At 28.8% G+C, this 22,310-nt stretch overlaps 2 protein-coding genes across 4 annotated transcripts in view; one reads left to right on the forward strand and one right to left on the reverse strand.

The window, feature by feature from the left end:
• The window catches only part of LOC126735861 (NADH dehydrogenase [ubiquinone] 1 beta subcomplex subunit 2, mitochondrial-like), a 490,931-nt gene that overhangs the window by 145,222 nt on the left and 323,399 nt on the right, over positions 1-22,310 (forward strand). The gene's annotated exons all lie outside the window — the stretch shown is intronic.
• LOC126735856 (homeobox protein abdominal-B) overlaps positions 1-22,310 on the reverse strand; it is a 246,806-nt gene that overhangs the window by 23,710 nt on the left and 200,786 nt on the right. For all 3 annotated transcript variants that reach the window (XM_050439940.1, XM_050439938.1, XM_050439939.1), the window contains 2 exons: positions 17,757-17,847; positions 4,853-4,914 (listed from right to left, as the gene is read on the reverse strand). The gene's annotated coding sequence lies outside the window, so the exon portion shown is untranslated. The remainder of the gene's footprint in view (positions 1-4,852; positions 4,915-17,756; positions 17,848-22,310) is intronic.

The following is a 22,310-nucleotide window of genomic DNA, read 5'->3' on the forward strand; positions in this document are numbered from 1 at the left end:
TGATAATACTGAAGTTATATATGGAAAAGTAAATGTTAACTCTAAGTAATAACTCTCTGTTTAATTATATAATTTTTATCAACTGGACTTAAAAATTACTTCCAATATTTTCAATATCCGTTTTATAATATGTGTGTTTAGTTTTATTTGTTAGTTTATTTAGGTTATTTCTATAATTGTTTAATTTGTCACGCTAGAACCGTAGCTTTTTTATTGCGGAATTTTGTGATTTAATTCAGTAACACTAGGTAAATGATTGTTGATTTTAATGTTTATTGATTTTTTGAAAAATTGATCTTTATTCCGTCACTTTTCGTAAGGCATTTTAATTAAAATCCATCAGCACCAATTAATATTACTGTAATTCAATTTGGCCACCAAATCTTATAATTTTTCGAAGCAAACCATTTTTCTTGTTTTATTAAGATTAATATTTAACTTAAGATTTATAATATCATTTTTATAAAAATATTGAGTATTTCACTGTTAAAAAAAATCAACCTAATTTTTATCTCAAAATGTTAAAAATCTTAATCAAATTAGTAAGAAGCTATTTAAAAAATTAAGCTTTTTTAAATTAACCTGCTACTTAGGAACTTAAGTTGCCGATATTGATATTTTCCATAACATAAAATTAATTATTATCTTATTTTTTTTAATATCAAGCAACTAGTTAGACCATTAAATTCTAAAAATTAATCTAAATATAAGAACCCTTGTTAATATTATTTATTAAATAATGTGTTAAAGAAATAATATATAGTTAAAACAATCGCAGATTTAAAAACTTTAAAAGAAATATGGAGAATAAGATTGGATACTAAAGCAAACATCTCCTATCAAACTTTTCAAAATTTAAACAAAACCTTTACAAGGGTTTCATAGACTCAATTTTAAATTAAGTAATAATATTTGAACTTTGAATTAGTGCTTACTATAATATTTTTAAGAATATAATACTAGTAAATAATTTAGAGTTTTTGTGTCACTTAATCCATTGGGTAATAAAAAAACTGATTATGGATGTGAAACAAAACTTACGAAGCGAATATCAATAAATAAAAAATATCATTTTTTTTCTCATTTATTTAGTGCTAAATAAGAGAGACAATTACGTTGTAAATTCTAATTATTACAAATACCTCGACAAATAGATCAAAACGCTAAAAATCTAAACACAAAAATTAAAAGCTTAACAATTTGTGGTATTTTTTACAAAATAAATATTACAGTAAAACTGTAAAATGACATAAAAAGTACAGAGCAGCTCTTAATTAAAAATAATTCCGTAAAATTTAACTCTTAGCATCATCCTACTATTAAACATTGCTAATTTATAGACCATAAATGAGGTAATAGAAATACTAAAGTAGATATGTTTTTGTTGACTCGGGAAAGGTATTTGATCCCGTTACTCATTTTAAATTAATTTGAACATTTAAAAGAAGTTAAATTGCCAATTTGAAAGTATAATAATTAGATAAATCTCACTTATCTAAACTTCTTTAAGAAGGAAAACTTTAAACAATTAAACTTTAAATATTCCCAATTCTCTAAATATTTTTAGGGTTGAATCATGGCCACTTAAGTTATGCATATTACGGAAAATCTAATAAATTATTATCCTATTTTTTTCAATTGTATTTTCTCTATGAATAATAAAATTAAGCATATCGTTCCTGAAATATTTAGGCACCAGACCATATAGTTTTATTGTTTTAAAAACGTCTAACATAATTCAAGGCAAACCTACACTTTACCGGATCCACAATAAGATATCCTAAAGATAATAGAAAACACATGTAAACAAACTTTCCTGTCCAAAAATAAAATGGCTGGCGTATGTTTAAATCTGTTTGAAATTTTAAGTACAAATATTTATCAGTAGGTGTGTGTCTGTTCTCAGTTTCCTTCACTTAAACGTATATTTATAAAGTAAACATTGACGCGGTGTATCTTATTTATAACATTAAACCGTTTTTACAAAAATTGATTAAAATCATCTAATTCTGCATGCAATTGCGTGTCACTTATTCACCCATAATCGTCTGTAGATGCAACATTGTAGTTTATGTTTTAATTTTATTCGTTAAAGTTATTTCCGTCAAACAGTTGGCAACCTGATATAACTTACATAAATTTGAATACTCTAAAATGATTAACTTATGCTGTCATTGATGGCTAGAAAAACACCTGTTTTTGATGCTAGTAAATTTATGAGTGCATTAAATTTATACTTTGAACTTTACTGCCTTTTACCTTAAGTTAACCATAAATTATGGACTTAGTTTTAAGAAATTTGTTATGGTATTTAAATAGGTTAAAAATGAGGATATTTTAGAAAAAAAATTCTTTAATTAAATATTAAGAAATATGTCGTCTTTTGACAGAATATTGACAAATATGCTTAAAAAATAAATATTATATTTAGTTTAAAGTTTTGCAAAAAATAGTATGATCTATAGATGTCGGCCTAATAACATTTCACTTCTGTTCCCATCTATAGAGCCTTTATAGTCTTTATAGTCTTAAGTTTGTTTGTTATTTTCTCCTTAAAAATTTAATTATATAGATAAGATTTTTATAATATTTTTTAAACGATTTCATGTTAATATTTAATTTTTTTTTGCCTTTTTATTTTTTTTTCGATGCATTTTCTTGTTTTTGCTCCGTTTCTCTGGATTTGCTCAATAAATAGTTTTTTTTTATTCAGTGTATTTGCTTGACGATTTTTGTATTATTTACAATTTGCTCTTATATTTTTGTTGTATAGTTGTTTGGTTCTTAGTTGTTACTTGAGAATGATTTGAGTTACAAAAAAGTTCAAATGTCACTTCTCGCATCATCTATAATTTTTCATACATATCATTTCTATTTTTTCCATCAATTTCTATTTTTTAGTAAAAGTTTATTTTGTATATGAGTTTTCTATATGATATAATTTTTTCCATGTTATTTTTTTTTTCTAAAAACTTTTATTTTTTATTTCTATATTTTTTGATCCTTTAACAAACTGATTTTTATCATACTTGACCCTTTGATTTTTTTAACTAATTTTTGTTATGTTTGTAATGTTCTCTTCCAATTCCATAATTATGAGTTTTCGACAATAGTACATACATCAACCTAAAATAGTATAGTTAATCGAAAATAAAAGAAAATTAAAAAAAAAAGAAACTTTTTGAGCATTTTTGTAATTTTTGTTACATTTTCATTTTCTCTTCTTTATAGCTTTTATTTTGATGTATGTCAATTCTAACACTCTTTATAAATAAAAAGTCATAATTATAGAAGATAATACAAACGTACAAAAAAAAATCAATTTGCATTTTTTGACATTGTAAATAAAATAAGTGTTGCGTGTGTGTTGTGCGACAAAAAAACTTTTCATTTATATTATCTTAAAAAAAATTTAAATGCAACTTTTGAAATATCTGATAATTTCAATAAATAATATATTTTGAATGTTTGCAATCATTTTGCATACATTTTTCGCATCTATTATTATTTATATTAAAATATATGTGCTTCTTAACTCTTTAGTAAAAGGCAAGTAAAAAGACATCAAAAATATAAATAATAAATTAAAAAAATTGGAAGAGATTTATGATCAAAAATTAAAGAAACCTTAAAACTACGAAGCACTTATAAGAAAAAAGCAAAAAGAACTTACATTTAATAGTAATTATACTTATTTTTATGTAACTACCTACTATTTATGTAAAACAATATGCATTTTTAAATAAGGTATAGTTCTTTAAATAAGAAATAAAAACGTTTCAGAAAAATGCTTAAAAAATAGATAATTAAAAGATAATTAAAAAAACTGACTTATGATAAGACAAAGAAATAATAAAAATTTAGCCTTAAATCAACAATATCATTTTTTAAACTTTTTATAATAATGACTCATGTTTCGTCTTACAAAAGTATAATTAGTCCCTGTACAATAGAACAATCAGAAAAAAAAACTGAATAAAATTTGTATGTCTTGATTAAGTTTCACATAGTGGAAAAAAAAGACCACAAACTGAATAATGTTTCAAAATAAAATATTCCAATTTAATAACAGAAGCAAAGAGTAATAATAGCCCTTTAAGGTAAAAAAATAGGTGAGGGTTATATAGTGGTTACAAATATTTTTTTTATCCAAATAGAGTTCATGATACTAAAAAGTGCCTAAATATCTTCCCGTTTGCTTTTTTATGGTCCCAAAGGGCCCTATCATTTTGGTAATTCGCCCTTTACGTAATTTTTATAATCCAATCTGAGGGACAATACGAGTGCAAATGGTATTTCCTTAGTCTTGGGGACCAAAGCAATTTGCCGCATGGATTGCTTTTTATGATCCGGAGTTTCAGACAAGACACAAACAGTTTCCATGTTCAGTCCAAGAAATTTATGCAATTAAAAAGTTTTTTATTATATGTCGTAATTTAAATAATAAAGTGATTTAATAAATATTTAATATAAAATTAATCCGACATTTATTTTCTTTGCTCCCGATTTTCGCTTTTCCCGCTAATTTTAGCTCGGTTCCGACACAAAAACAATAAATTAACTCTTGTTTAGGCCCATAAGTTAAATTAGACAGACTGCTTTAATAAACAAAGCTGCCTGACGTATGTTTGTTGCTGGAGGTCGTCATTTGTCTTAGTCAATTAAATAATTAGACTTTGTACTTCAATTCTACGTCAATGCAAAATAAGAATTTTTAATCGGTTTTGTGCATACTTAGCTAACACGTAAATGTACAACAAATTTGATACCTCGTAATATTTCTTAATTGTTGAATAAATTTTAGAATTGTAGAACAATGGTCAAGTGGAGAAATACAATTATTTAAAATTACCTTGGTGGAAGCTTAAAGCCGATCCAGGAAAGTCTCGGGTTCGGGCAAATCTTAACGAGAATCTGAAAAAGAAATATTACATAAATATTTTAATTTAACAAAATTTTAAGTTACAGTTGAACAATAATAGCATAGAAAATAAAATTGAATTCTAATAAACTTTTTTTTTTAATAATTTTTTTTAGTTAAATTATATATTTTTTACTTGTAACATTTAATATATGTAATCGATAAATGTTTTTAAATAATCTTTAACATTCCTAAAATAAATTGATGTAAAAAATATATTATACTAAACAGAGTGTTTAATATATAATAATCAAAAACAAAAGAGTTAAAGGAAAAAATAAAAATTAGTTTTAAAGCTTTATAATTCAACACTTCACATTAAAAAAAAAAAAAAAAATACTAAAAACATATTATTTAGAAATGAAATATAAAGTAACTATTTGAATTATTTAATCGAACAATTTAAAAGCAAGTAAAATAAATTAGGCAAATATTTTCAATAAAACATAAATCCGTACAACAAAAGTTAAATAAATTACATCTAAAGACATATGAAAATAAAGCTTTTTTCTCCTAACAAATTTTTAGTTAAACAAATTTGAACTTTGTTTATTAACAAAAAAATAACTTAAAAACGCGGATTACCCAGTAAATGATTATTCCATTAATTTGGCTTTTCTTGACTACTTATATACAAATTTATATATTTTTTTTATTCTTTAGTAAGAAATCAGTCTAGCGAGCTATAAAAATATGGTTAAAAAATTATAAATAAAAGAAATGTAAATATTCTTAAAAAGTTTGTAAAAACAGAATACAAAAAGAAATTATTATAAGTTTTGAGCTTTTACCAACAACTTACATAAAAAAGGAGATACTGATAGAAGACTATGTTTTTAGAAAACTAAATTTCTAAAAGGTAGAAGAAAAACAGAAAATAATATCTATAAAAATTGAGAATTATGACTACTAGAGCTGAAAAATATGTAAAAGACCTTTGTTAAAATTAAGGAGGTATTAATTTTTTAATTTTTACAACAATTGAAGAGTGAAAATTAGAAAGGGCCCAAGTGCCTATTTTCCGAAATTCAGTTTTTTTACATAGAAACGTTCTATGTGCCATGCTTTATGTCCTATGAAAGGTTCTAAGTGCCAACATTACATTTTTACCTTTATAAGAGTCCCTCGTAAATGTCGATAGTTTTATGTGCGCAAGCATTTTCCTTAGAAAGGTCCTAAGTCCCATATATTTATTACCTTAGTTATGTCTAGACATTTGCACGTATACGTTGTGTGTGATAATTTCTTAATTTGAAATACATTATAATGAAAGAAACCCAAAGAAAAAGGAGAAGTAAAGGCAGTGGTTCATTTAGAAGTGAACAGAGTCGTTTAAAAACAAGTGGAAAGTCATACAAAACTTATAAAAAGAAGATAGTACCTGAAAAGGAACTAGCAGGAATTACACTAAGAAAATGGTATGTGTATTGGCGTTGGTTTGTGAATGTATTTGTAGGGTAGGCCTTAGTGTTCAGAACCGGTTCGGGATAATCTCCGCGAAAATAGCTACTATTTTCTTTTCCGGTTATAACTTTGTTTGTTTTTTTGTAGATTACATGCAAATGTAAGTTCAGCTGCAAAGGTGTTACCCACGAAAAAAGACGTTCTCTTTTTGAAAAGTACCATGCACAAAATATGAAAACACAAAGCACTTTTCTAATGGGGCTTATAAGTGTTTGTAATGTTCAAAGAAGGCGACATCGTTCGTATGAGGATGAGCAAAATAGCAGACGTCAAGCCACAATATATTACTCCCTTCCTAATGGTCAAGGAAAATTTGAACGGGTATGTAAGAAAACATTTCAGAATACATTCGGTGTTAACGATAAAAAAGTACGGATCCTCATTGAAAAGAAGAAAATGAATGAGACCTATTATAATAATAAACGTACCAGACATGCTGCTCCAAAATTTTTTGAAGCTGATCGTCTTTTGGTTAAAAATCATGTAAACATGATACCAAGGGAAGTTGGTCATTATTCAAGGGCCAAATCCGAAAAAGAATACCTTAGTCCTGACTTAAATATCCACAGACTGTTTAAAGTTCCACAGACCACGAGTTGATACGTGTAGCACATGTGACAAACTAGAGTGTCAAATTATAGCCAACATTAAGTCAAGTCAATCTGCAAAAGATCAGTTGAAAATCCATCATCGAAAGGCCGAAAGGGCAAGAGAGATATTAAAGCAAGATACGATTGAGTCTCAAGATCCCGAAAGCACAAAGTGTTGTTTATCCATGGATCTACAGCAGGTCATGTTTGTTCCATCATTGACACACAGCGACATGTTCTACCTTTCGCAGCTGTCCTACTACAACTTGAGAGTTCACATTGGGGTTACAAATAAGGCCTACATGTGTATGTGGCACGAGGGAGTAGCTTCTCGTGGAGCCAACGAAATTGCATCATGTCTTTTATACATTGTTAACCGTGGATTGACCCTTAAGGAGCATTTGGTAATATGGTGTGATAATTGCGGGGGCCCAAATAAGAATAGAATTTTATTGTCTACATTGATCTTTTTGGTGGCCAATGGTGTTTTCCACACTATTGAACAGAAATTTCTTGTAAGTGTCCATAGTTTCATGCCCTGCGATAGAGATTTTGCTGTAGTAGAAAAACGGAAGAAAGTATCTAAAGCATTTGTACCCTTAGACCTCCAAGCAATAGTAAAATCAGCAAGGTACGCTCCACCTTTTAATGTTGTTGACATGACTCCACGCGGCTTTTGGGACCTAAAAGAAGCGGCGGATTAGTATATTAACACTGCCAAGTTAAATATCAGTAAAGCTACAGTAATAACGATCGAAGCTACGAATCCTACACTTATTAAGATAAAAACTTCATAAAAGCTTCATCAGAAAGCAAGGTGATGGAAAAGATATCTCTTCGAAGCATGATTCGTTATCTTCAAAGTCCAGAACACCAACGTTTTTATAAACAGCTACTTCGGATTGAAGACAATGGTTTAGAACAAAAAAAGAAGTAAAATGTATTTTATAAATATTTCTATACTCAAAATCAGTTATGGCACTTAGGCCTTTTCCTAATTTTACTTGTTTAAACATTTTTATTTTGTAGTAAGAAGTTTAGTTTGCAAATTTTTGTTAATAAGTAGGTCTTCCGTTTCAGTTTAAATGCATTATACCTAATAAAGCTTTACTTAAAAAAGTTCTCTGACTTTCATTTAGTTTTTCTCTATTATCTCAAAACCTTTTTTTGGCACTTAAGCCCTTTCTAATTTCCGCTCTTCAATTACATTTATTTTTTCCTTTTAAACCCGTTTTTATGAGAAATTTTTTTAAATAATAATAACTAAACTAAATATTTTTTACAAATAATTTTTAAATTTTGTAGCTTTATTTTATATCATTTACGTAAAAAAATAGGAATAACCTAATTAATTTTTATTCCGAATTAAAAAATTCGGTCACACAATATAGATGAGTATAATACCTTCAGTTTTATTAGTTTTAGCAGCTTATATTAAAAATATTCTTAGACTTTTTTAGTAAACTAAAAATAGCGGAAGTATATTTTGCTCCTAATAAAATAATAAAGTAATATAAAGTATATATAATTCAAAAACAGTAAATATCTTAATTAAAATAATTATTTTATTTTCATAGACTTAAATAGACTCTAATATTTTGTAGGTAGTTTTTATTCCTTTATTTCTTTACTTATATTTTAAGCAAAATTATATTTAAGTCATTGAGATTATATAATAATTAAAGTAAATTTTTTAGGCTACAGGACAGTAAATAAAAGACGTTATTTTTGTGGTTTCAATCCCTTGTTGGACCTTCTTCAGGCTAAAAAAATATTGCACACAACTATTATGGTACATGTTTTTTGTTCTGATTATCTAGCTGGGATTACATAAAGATACATGTATCATAATAGTTTATTTCTTTAGCTTGAAGAAGGTCTAATAGAGGATCGAAATATCGCTTATTAAATAATAACGTCTTTTATTTGTTTTCCTGCATTCCAAAAAACTTTTGCTCCTTAATGGGAGAATATCACATAAAAAATTATAATTCAATTTTAAGATAATTAATATCATGAAAAAAAAATAATATTAAAAAAATTAATTAAGCGACGCAAAAATATTTTTTAAATACTATTGCTGTAAGTTCCTTTTTTAAATTTGTTTTTACTTTTAAAAAAAATGAAATTACGACTAATAGTTACATTATAAACCAATAAATATTAAAACTGTTTGTTGTAAATCATCTGAACTTTGTGTTTTTGTATTTATAATTTATATTTTAAAAAAATTATAGATATTTATGCTTAAAATCTTGTAAAGCTAACAAAATTACTTTACGTTGATATGTTTGGCTGATGTAGGGTTTAAAGATAAGATTTATTATTTTAAGCCCTAAAAAATGTATCAAGATAATTTATCAACAGCGTAAAAAAAAATTATCTAAAACTAGCCAAAAATGCATTAAAAATTATGACTTTCCACACCCCCTACCCACATTCGTTTTTAAGAAGGGTCTAACTACAAGACCTTTAACAAAAATTTTACTTTTTAGAGGGTTCACCTCTTCACCGGATGACATATTTATTTTGCTAGCGTACATTCTACACCGATTCGTAAACAGTTTTATTTTTAGCAACAGATGTTTGTCGATGCCGATTGTTTCATAAAAAAAATGGAATTTTAAAGCAGCCAAAGATTCTGGGAAAACGTGACTGAGAAAATTTAAAATTCCCACTTAATTCAAGAAAACTGTCGTATGTTGCCAGGCGAAGGTATATATTTCAATTAATTAATTCATTACTATATCGTTGCTTAATTACAGTATAACGAAACATTACTGGCCGATAGTTGAATTAAAGCACTTAAATATAATATACAGTATGTAAAAATATGGTAAATAATGTGCAACAATGTTGCTAAGTTACTCGACACATTAAGATGTTTAAATTGTCGTTTAACAACTTGATAAGTACCGCAGTAAATTTTTTAATGTTTTTACTATAATTGCATGGAATTGGTCTTCTTACATAAAGCAAGCAATAGTTTGATCTTTTCTACCAAAGAGGCTTTTTAAATAATTTTAATAAATATGTTTATGATGTAGATATTTGTCAAAGCTTTCGCAATCTACTTTCCAAAATGCTATAAATTATGATAAACGGCTTAATCTGTAAGTTGACGCCTACCGAGCCCTATTGAGTCACATTTTTTCAATAAATAAGCATTAGAAAATGGCACAAGTTTAACGGAAAAAAAATCTTTTACGCCATTTCAGGCAATTTCGTAAAAGATAATCTTTGTTTGCGTTGGAGTCGCACGTTTCGGATCAGATCCAAGGCGTGGCTTTACAGTCGAGATTACACGCATTTCCTATTGAAACAACAAACCTATCACGTATCGTGTGAATTATTTATGGGATTTCGTATGGTCCAGAGAATTGGATTTCAATTAGGACTTTGTTGGTGAAATTCTATATGTTGGGAGATTACAATGTTGTTTAGTGATGTGGAGTTGTAAAATGGAACAATAAAATAAAACTATTCAAGAATGTAATAGCTAAAAGAGGAAACGATGTTTGGCTGAGTAAATTATATAAGATCGTTGTTATAAAATAATATTTTTTTCGTAAGTAATTGTGTAAACAATATGAGAAAAACACTATTTCTAGAAGATCTAGAGATTAACGCAGAAGTCAAATAAAGTTGAATAAAAGGGATAAAAAATAATTTTCATATGATCAAGAGGGTAACTCATAAATGAAATGGTTGGGTTTTTATAATGTAAGAATAGTTTAGTTAGAACTATATTAAAGAACGGTAATAAAATGGCTCAAGGTATATAATTGGGTACGTTACAAAAAAACACAATTTCTGGATTTCCTTAAAATTAATTAAGAAATAAAATGTTTATTATGCGTTTATTAATCAAAATAAAATGCTGTTATAGCTAGTACTATATCGAAATAAAAAATTTTCGTTTAAAAAACGCATGCCGAAAAATGAAAAATCCCAAACTTTGAAGGTGGATCTCTCAATTCCCATGGATTCTATTGCCGTAATTCTAACGGTTTTTTCTTAGATTTGTCCTGTCCTTCCCCTATAATACCTATAAAAAATCTAATTTAAAATTTGGCTTTATTTTAAAAAACTAACGTTATGAATTTTTGCTTAGCTATAAAAAAGTACACTTTCTAATTAACGCTGTATATTTCAGAATGAATCCGCAATCCCGTGCGATGAAAATGCTTTTATTGGCTAAACAAAACACCCAGAAAAAGCCCAACAGACAAAGCGATTCTGAAAGCGATGCAACAAGAGATTTCTTAACATTTTGTGATACTTTCGATCAAAATGAGGATTTATCTACACTCTTAACTGATACTACTAATCTAGCAAGGTCCTCAGCATCTAATAACTACTTATTAGCTGACAATAATTAAATTACTGATGATGATTTACTCACCATGGCTGAAGAAGAAGTTGCTAACCTGAATTTTATCTCCTCAAATTTTCCTGAAGATGAAATCAACATTGAGCCAGAAGATCGTCAGAATTTCGTTCCAGAATCAATTCATGGTGAAGAAGTCCCAACCTCCATTTTGGAAGAAGAAGTTATTGAAGTTTCTTCTAGTCGTTCAGATAAATCATATGAACCCAGTGAAAATGAAACAAGTTCAAGTGAAAATGAAGTTCTAGAAGAGCTCCAAAATAACACTCCAATCGAAACCCCTTCACGGACACGCAGAAAGAGACGTCATGTAGATCAAAAGGAACGGAAGAAAATTAAAAATAAGATTTTGAGACAAAAAGGAAAGGAATATTTTGGAAAACAAAAGCAAGAAGAAAAATGGAATTATGATATAAAAAAAAGGCAAAAGCTATTGGACCGAGATGCAAATGCAGTAATGGTAAGTCACAAAAACTAGTAATAAAAAACAATTGTTTCTAAGGACGCTGAATAAAAAGAAAAGTACTTCAAGAGCTAGGGACCGAAAAAAAGAGAACGAGTCAAGACGGGAATTTTCCTATATATATTTTCTTCATACAACATCCAAGATAAGAGTGTGCAAAACAATGTTTTGCAATACTCTTTCAATTGCACCAAGAACTGTTGCACATTGGTTGATTGAAAAAAATAAATCACACCACACTGCAAATGATTTGGTGGATGATGACCTTAATGATACGCGTGATAATAATTCCTCCCAAATAGTGAATCGAAAAGCGAAAATCGACACACAAAAAGAAAATTTCTTTAAAGTTCTTCCAAAACTAGTCACATTATTGTCGAAAGAGTACAAAAAAATTATACCTTGAAAGATCTTGGCAAACAAAAATGGAATTATATCGGTTTTATAAGAATGACTGGTGTAGCAAAAACGATTCACAACCGCTATCTATTGCAGCATTTAATAACAGTTTCGACGATTTTAATTTAGCACTTTTTTCACCTAAAAAGGATGAATGTGATACATGTGTGGGTTACAAAACTGGTAATATCGACGAAGCTACCTATCAAGGACATTAGAAGAAAAAGGAGGAGGCACGAAAGGAAAAAGAGGTTGACAAAACAAAAGAAGATGTAAAAGTTTTTTTGAAATCCAAAATCTAATGTCAGCGCTCTATATTATAAAACAAAATTAATAGTCCATAATTTTACAATTATGGTCATTAAATCTTTGGATGGATATTGTTTCCTCTGGCATGAGGGTCATGCCGGACAAACTGCCAACACATTTGCTACCATCATTTACAAGTTTTTAAAGACTTATATTATACCCCAAAAAAACTCTACTAGTAAAGTCATTTTTTACAGTGATGGTTGCACTGAATAAAACAGAAATGCAATTTTTGCCAATGCACTGTTCAACTTTGCATAAAAGCATGGGATTACAATTGAGCAAAAATTTTTAGAAAAAAGGGATACGTAAATGGAGTGCGATTCAATGCACTCCATAATCGAGCTAAAAAACCGAGTCATAAACGTCCCAGCAGACTATGTCAATATTCGTCAAACTGCTCATATAAATCCGAAACCCTACGTGGTGGAGTACTTGGATCATACATATTTCAAAAACTTTCAAGATGTTCAATACATTAGTTCCATCCGTCCTGGTAGATCGTCAGGTGATCCTACTGTAACAAACATTAGAGTACTTCAGTATAATGAACACGGAATTCTCTTTAAAATTAGGCATACAGAAGAATGGATGCCTTTGCCTTATAAAATGACGAAACAAGATAAAAAAATCTGGAATTTAGAAGAGTTGCCGTTAATGTATCCGACTCAAATATCAATTATATCTGAAAAATTTCAACACTTAGCGGACCTTAAATCTTCAATTCCTAAGGACTTTAATTTTTTTTATGATAACTTACCACATTTGTAAAATGCCTCTTTCTTTTTGTCTTTTGCTTGCGTCTTTAAAGTTTTTTTATAATTAAGTTGCAATGAATCAGATTAATGCCTATCTCCTGTTGCGAACCCATGCTCATGGAACACATATCACCTAACCCACTATTTCAAGAATAAAGCCTATTTTTGACAAGAGCAATAATGTTCAAGCATTAAACAAAATAAAATATTTTAGAAACTTATCTTGTTTTATTATATTTTCTCATTCTGACAAGTTTTTTGCATTTCCTGAATAATTTAAAATTTTGGAGTTAGGCCATTTGCATCTTAAGCCGACGCTATGTCCTATTAGCTGAGATCTGGCTTTTTTAGAGGCCAGTTTTGGCCTCAAAATAAAACGCAAAAATTTAGTTTCCGAATTTTTAAAGTGCATTTATTTCTAGAAATCTGTTTATATCCCAATAAAACACGGTGTTCTCGTATTATAGATAATGGGAAGAAGATGAAGGTGTAGTTAGTTTGATATCGGAAATTTTTTTTTTCGTTAAAAAAAATGCATGCCGGAGACATTTCTGTATTTCTGCAAAATAAAAAATCCTGAGCTTTAAAGAGTATGTTTTATATATAATTATGCAAAATTAAATGTAAAATATACTTTGAGAGGCTAATAGATTCAATGAAGCGTATTTAAATTTCTATATTAGCGTAAAAGATCATGAGGCTAGTCAGGGTAATCCAGGATAATTCACAACTAAATAGTGATCCACTACAAAGTACTTTTTTCAATAGGGTTTTTAAGTAAAATCTGTATTGTTGTAATGAATATATTCATTATAAAATGAATATATTTATGGAAAATTTGGAATATGAAATTAATAATACAAAAAACCTAAAATATGGTGGCGATATATTGATGATATTTTTTCAATATATCACCATAACGAAATAGATCTTATAAATTTTTTAAATTATATAAACTCCAAAGAATCTACTATAAAATTTACTCTTGAAAAGGAGGCTGATTGTCAGCTTCCTTTTTTTGATATTTTAATTTAAAAAGATTTACACAATTTTAAAACTAGAATTTGCCGTAAACCAAATTATACTAATAGATATCTTAATTTTAATTCTAATCATTCAATAATGGTAAAAAGAGGAGTTTATATGGTCGTGCAAACATTATCTGTAATAATTAATATTTAACAACTGAAAAAAAAATTATTAAAAATATGTTAATACAAAATAATTATCCCAAAGAATTTTTGGAAAATTACTTTAAAGAGTTTGGTAATCCACGTATAAAATTGAATCAACAAATTTTTACAACAAATCTTATTTTTTTATTTATTTTAGGTTTTTCTGATAAGAACTATTTTTAAATCACAAAGTACATTACGATACTTAACAAAACCTAAACCTTTTAATAAAAATAAATTTAATAAAAATATAATCAATAAATTTTTTTGTACTTGTGGTAAATTTTACATGGGTTAAACCTGTAGACCATTACCAAAAAGAATTAATGAACATAAGTCTTACATAAAAAACAATGATTTTCAAAAATTCAAAATTACACAACATGCATTCGACAATAATCATAGAATGCTTCCTTAATTTTAGCAAAAGAACCAATTTCAAAATTACGTAAACTAAAGGAAATGAAGATAAATGCTTAGGTATCTACTGATTTTAATAATAGATGGATTCCTTTGCTAAAAAGAGAGGCAGAACAGGGTGTTCTCAAAATTAATTAATGCTTTAAAATATTTCATATTCATATATTTTCTATAAATAATTTACATTAAGATCACACCCCTTTAATTTTAAAGAATTTTTTCTTATCTTTCAAAATAATTTGTTAAACTATTAATAAACTGTTAAACCATATAAAAAAAGTATTTAAAGTATTTTCAAATTAGAAAGGAGTTTTTATGGTATTATATAGCTGAAGATTTGCAAGATAAGTATATTTTGTTTTTATTTTTAATTTAATTTAATTTTACTTGAAATTACCTTGATAACGGTAGTAGATATAACTACCGACACGTTGGTTCAAATTAGGTATTTTTTAAAAAGTATGTCTTCTCATTGTTTTTATCGTTTTTTAATTTTCATATTCATAACAAAGTTAGGTAGGATATTGAAAAGAAGAAACGAGCTCAAAGATTAATAGATTAAACTTCAGCTCCTAGGTATATAAAAAATCTATTATACCCCAAGTAAATTATTCATTACAGATTCTTACAGTATCATTACAGATTTGACTTAATATTCCTTTAAATCCGCCATTGCTCTTAAGCTTTGGGTCTCTCCTGTGACAAATTGTGGCGCATTTCAATGCGAGATCTTGGATTGAAATCTTACAAAATGCAACTGGTCCAATAATTAAAGCCGATATCAAATTTTCTTTGCAACAAGCAAAATTGTCTTATTTTGGCAAACGAACAATCTAAAGTAGCGTCCTCGAAGTCTGTATGGATCGGTAGTTCTCTGTTGTTATACCGGCAATCACTCTGATTGTATAGTTGAGCTGTGCATCTATTTTTTTGTATGAGCTGTTAAACAAGCCATACTGGAACACAGTATTCTGCAGCTGAGTAGACAAGAGCCCGGGCTGACAGGTAGCAACGTAAAGTAGAAGCCGAAGTACCTTAGAAATGTTTCGCACAATTTTTATATTAAATTGTTTGTTGTTTTTAGTTTCTCTACTGTTTTTAATATGTACTTCTTAAATAAAAGTGTTTTGTCGAGTGCCATACCTAGGTATTTTTGGGTTTTTGTTTTGTTTTCAAACTAGACACTCAGTTTCCTTTTTACAAGTGCGTTATTTAGGTGAAAACAGGTTACCGGCATATCCATGTTTTTCATACCTAGTTTTGGGTCAGAGATCTACAAGTTAACCAAAAGCATTGATCCTTGATGTAGACCATTCTTAAGTTTTTTTTGTAAGAGCTTGTGTCAGATCTCATTACGACTTGATAAAAACTGGTGCGTATAACTTGTTGTTTATTACAGGATGGCGTAATTTCCCATACTGTCGACGAAACCATGTAGTGATTGCAGGAACATTTTGAGGAACAAGTTCTCTCGATACGTACACGCTGCTCCAAAATTGAACGCAATGAATACACTACCTCAAAGCCAGTTGGGACAACCCGAAAAACTTAGACTTACCACTTAAATACAAATTTTACAGTTCTTGCTTTTTGTACGTTTTTTTTAATACCCCAGTCTGAGCTATATTATAAAGAATGTTACAACTCAACCATATCCAAGTAGCCGATCAGGTGCGCAAACGAAAGAGTGAAAGAGTCAGTATGTAACAGATACAAAAAACTTAATACAAAATTGTAAATTTCCATGAGTTTACATTGGTCATATTTTAGCCGTGAAATTTGGGAATTTGCGAGCATCTATTATAACAAATAAAATTGATTAATGTAGCCGATTGTTTCTTATTGTAGTTATTTCTTATTGGATCTTATGGAATTACATGGCCTTACATTTTTCATGTTCATCCATATTAAACAGAGATTGTTTTCTATTTATTATTGTAATGTTATGTTGCAATAAAATAAATACTTTCTAATTATTATTCTTGGTAAACTTAATGTTTCTAGGCATGAGAAAAAAATAATTTTTACTTTTTCTTTTAAGCATTAAATCGGCTGTAACTTAATTAAAATTTAAAATAACGTTTTTTTTTGCCACGTGTGATTTTAATTCAGCCCGAACTAACTCAACTGAGTTTAGATCTATATGATATGGTGGTAATCTTATATTTTATATTAGCGAATTTATCTATTTTATAACGTTTATTTTATTGTGGTATGTGGCGCTATTGATTTAAGAACCAAACTTAAAACCAAGAACTATGGTTGTAACAGTTCTTGGTTTTAAATTTGGAATAAGATTTTCTGTAATCCACTTTTTATAATTTCTGTACTTCATGTCATGATGATAGCCACCACTTGTGATGCTTGATTTCCAACTTACATATGCGTTAAAAAGAGTATTGACTTCTTCAGTCACTGCTTTAGTTTCTATAAAAGTAAATAAATTGATAATTATTTCACGATTTAACCGATTAATAATTTATTTTTCCTTTAAAAAAATACACAAAAAACGCCTTGTCACTATCACTTAATTGATATCGATTATAACACTCGATTATAATATTGCGATGTAAACTAACAGGCATCTACGACTGAAATTTTTTACATGAGCTGCGGTCTTTGTCAAAGGATTTTGCCACTGCGCATCCAAATTTCATCGGCCACTTGGCTATGGTTGAGTTATAGTAAAATAATGTATGTCGTTGAAAAATTAAATATGATTTTAATTTTAAGTTAGTCTGTATAACTTGACTATTATTTTAAATATTTAATTACCATAAGCCACCAATCAAACTCATTTATGTTTGAATGTTTTTATGCAGAAAAGTCTAATATGACTTAAAATTAAATCAGTTATAAGTTCTTACCTATTTGAGAACTCGAAAGGGTTGAGAACTCGATCCACGTCCCCGAACAGCTTGAAGCATTGATTTTCACTCGTAAGATAAGAAAACTAGCCTGAAACAAAAAAAAAACTTATATAATTTATATCTTGAACATTTAAAAAATATATATACAATTATAAAATGTATTCGTGGATCTTATGAAAGTATTTTAAAATCCCCCTTCAAAAACCTTAAACGCTACATTTCCTATATTAAATGCAAATAACCCAATTGCCAAAATGGAGTTTTTCTGTCACAGAAAAACTTTTTGATAAAATTGAACTGTTCAATTCCATCAAGCCGACTCGGAAGCAATAAAAGTAGGAAAATAGGACATTTAGGGTGCGTAATTTAGCCCTTTTTGTGTATGGCATTCTAAAATCGCAAGGGATCCACTCGCAGCAAAACAAAAACCCGGGGGAGATTTAATTCAATCAACCCAAAAAAAAACTATTTCAAGCCAATGGGGCTTAAGAACTAAAAGGGAAAGCCTAGAAAAATAAATCAGTTTTTCTTTTAAAAAAATTGTTTTTAAAAATCAAATAACCCCAACTTCTTTGTTATAAATGGAAAAATTCTTTTTTTTTAATTAGTCCTATTTGAAAATACCACAAAAGCTTTAAAAACCCTTTCCCTTCCGGGCCGAAAAGTTATATCTGTTGAGGACACTTAAGAGAACTGATGACTTCATTTAAATTTTTCGTTTGTTGTAAGAAGATAATTTCCGTTTTTTGTTTTAATGGCCTTTGTCTGCCCCTTCGTTCTTCCACATTCCCTTCTGTTAGATAACAATTCTCTTGAAAACAATTCCGTCGGACTTCATTGTCTTAAAGTTGTGTCGCTTGAATTGTTATTTGATGCGTTCCAAATTTACTTTAATTAATCGAAATATATATTTTTTTAATTATGGTATAAATATTAAAAGTATTTCCTATAGAAAATCTTAGAACTAGGAATAATAATTATATTGATTCAGTAATTATTATACGATATGATACAATTCAGTATTTATAAAATAATTTAAAAATTGTGTGTGTTTTCTTCCTAAACCCAGCCCCTTTCATGAATATTTTAAATTTCTTAATGAAAGTTATCATTCTCTATACATAATTTACCTTTTTATATAAAATCTTTAAATGAAAGTATTAAAATATTATGCTTTAGCTTGCTGCTAAATAAATCATTTTTATATTTAATGTAATTAAAATCTAATATACTATTTAAATTTAAAACAAGTTAGTATAACAATAAGTAAAAAAAGTTAATGATGGTTATTGGTAAAGAAACATTAAGATAGCTTAAAATATCGTTAGAGGATATTTTTGAATTTCGTTTTTTGTTTTGATTTCTGCAGAAATCTTCGAAATGTTCTAGTGGCATTTCAGAAAACATTAAGTTTCACAGCTCTGCCATAATTTAACCCACATTGTATTTCACAGTTTCTGTGATACCACGAGTCAGACTTAAATTCGGAACACCCTCTACCAACATACATACCAATAATTCTACAATTTTAACATACTAGATTACATAAAATCATAATTATTAATCACGCTTATTTTCACATTAGGTTCTTTTTAAAATATCATTAAATAAACTCTATGTAACGGAACTCTTCTGGATTTTCCTGAATATATAACCCATTCATTCTTAGCAATTATATTCATTTTTAGCTCCATCTTCTAGCATTATAATATTGTAAATTATTGCCTTACTTAGATTTGTAATAATTCTACTCTTCTACTCCCACAGAAAGTAATAAAACTACTGACTTCTTATGATAATCAATTATTCAGTTTGCGTACCACATTCCCTATAAATTATAAACCAAATTTTAAATCGAAGCAAGTCATTTGACAGAATATTGCATAATGGTGTGAATTTTGAACGTCATTATCTGATCAAGCTAGTAAACTTACCGACAATCACTATTTGCTAATTGGTATTTACAATGAATGATTACTAGATAGCAGAACAATAAAATAATGCATACATTAAAAGTATTTTTATTCCTGGATAAGTATTAATATCCTAAGTTTTTCAACTTAAAATATATTGAAAAGTACTGCAGTTGATAACAAAGACAAACGCATTCAATGTTCAATCTATATTCTAATAAAATATTTAAATTAACCTTGCATGATCAGACATTGACACCGCAATCTTATATGATGATCTCCAGGACCTTCGACGTCTTTTAGACTTGATCATCGTGATAAGAGAAGAGATAAGTCTCAACATAAATACAACCAAAACTAAGTTGATGGTTTTCAGTAATCAGTCGTATAATGATGCTGCACTGCAAATAAATGGTTACATCATTAAAATGGGTTGCATTTTTTAAGTCTAAGTGCTGAGTATATTCTGGTGTATGGGGTAGAGATTTTGACCTTGAAAGCTGTCACTCTGAACATTTTCATTGTTGCCAACAATATATTAAATAACGGTAATGAAGTTGACGACGCTGACGCTTGACGTAGTGTGTGTATAGCGGATTGCCTAGTTTTTGGCGATTTGTAAACGATACTTGGGTATATCCACAGATGTATTAGCGATAGAACGCGATAGAAGCATAGCGATATTAGCGATAGAACGTTTGGTATTACGTCATCCGTAGAGTTTTCTGTATAAGAATTCGAGGTTTCCATTACTTGTATTTCCTCACAATATTTTTACAAACGAAGATGCAACTGAACTAATGCCTAATAAAGAGCTTGCGTTTGCCAATCACTAAGCCAAGTTACTGCATATCTAACAACAACTAACTAGACGAAATCGTAATGGAAAGCGACATAAAGACTCAAAAAACTGAACATCATAATTTTTCCTAAAAATGTTTATATAAGGATAACACTCAAATAGAATAGATAACAGAGGATAAGAGAACAAACTTTTCACGCAATACTTGTACAGGCCTTTGAAGGGCGGTTAAAGAGATCAATAGTTCTTGCTCCCTAAATATTTTTGGCATGAATTAATTTATATCCTAATAGTTTATTTTATCATTATATTTTTTAATGAATTTTGTGAGGATATGTTTAATTAGGCAACACAGGTCTGAACCACGACTAGAAGAAGTCACTGTGATCTCCGAAATCAGATTCATGTAGAAACATGGATGGTCGAGGCCTTCTCCAAATCGAAAAAAAAATTACATTCTGAAAAGAGAGATCTAAAGAGAAAACTTATGCGATATCTTAGGGATATACTGAAATGTAAAATATATGATTTCAATACAGCGGACCACACTATCTACATATCGGGAGCAAATAATACTGGAAAAAATGGAGTCGCATTTTTGGCTAGTAAGAAGTACACCTAATATGTAGAAAGCGAAGGGGCCATCAGCACATCAGCAATAGATTAATTAGGTTGTTGTTGAACCCCAAACGAGTTACACTTCATATTGTTCAGGTTTATATGCCAAGAACTGATTACTCAGATGACGAAGTAAACAGGAAAACCTAAAAAGAGTCATTCTGGATATACCGCCAACGGTATGTCTAGATATCCTAATTCTAATGGACGATTTCAATGCCAAAATAGGAAAAGCACCAAGAACGATGACTACATAACAAACATTATAGGAAAATATGGAGTGGATGAAAGAAATCAAAGCGGTAAACGACTTATCCAGCTCTGCACAGATAATAATATGACCATCTTAAACACAATATTCAAACATCATCCTCGACGTCTATTAACGTAGAGATCACCTTCAGGTCTATATAAAAACCAGGTAATATACTTACATACACTTACTCTTATAAGAACTCGTTGGAAGACAGCAGTTATAAACACTTGGGCTCGATCTGGTGCGATACTCGGTTCTGACCACAAACTTAATACTAAATTCTAGCCTTACCGTAAAACTACCTACCGTACAGTTGATTATCGAAGATTATCGGCACCTGAAGAGACAGTTTGCCAAGAAATACTGCAAATTTTTAGTCTTGTGCTGACTAAAAAAAACTTGGAAAACGATCATAACATGCATTATGTCTGATGTGAACAAAACCACGAATAATGAAAAAATAACGGAAAAAATTATCGATAACCCCGGAGAATAAGAAGGCTCTCGACAAGAGTATACCAAGAACTTAAAGAACATGCAAATATAAACGAATTATATGATACAATCAAATATTTGTCCGTCGAATTTAGGCTGCATATACCAATAATAAAAAATATTAACGGAGTCACAGTTGCGGATGCTAACAACATAGCAGAAGTATGGGGCCAATACTAGAAAAAACATTGTTCTACTGATGAAGCCGAAGACGTTGGCTAACCGAAAATTGATAAGGTAAAAAAATAGCCTTCAGTCTTAAAAGCTATAATTCTTCTAAAAAATAACACACTACTTATGGCATACCCGCCAAAACAATAAATATATAGGCAAGAATAATATTGATGCAATCTACAAATTGCGTATTAAAAACAAACTGGGGTATGGCCAAAAGAATGGTTGAATCAAAGTAGATATCGCTACACAAAAAAGGTTTTCCTACAAACTGCAAATACTAGAGAACAATA

The sequence above is a fragment of the Anthonomus grandis genome, chromosome 5, assembly GCF_022605725.1.
Source record: "Anthonomus grandis grandis chromosome 5, icAntGran1.3, whole genome shotgun sequence".
Classification (NCBI taxonomy): Eukaryota; Metazoa; Arthropoda; class Insecta; order Coleoptera; family Curculionidae; genus Anthonomus; species Anthonomus grandis.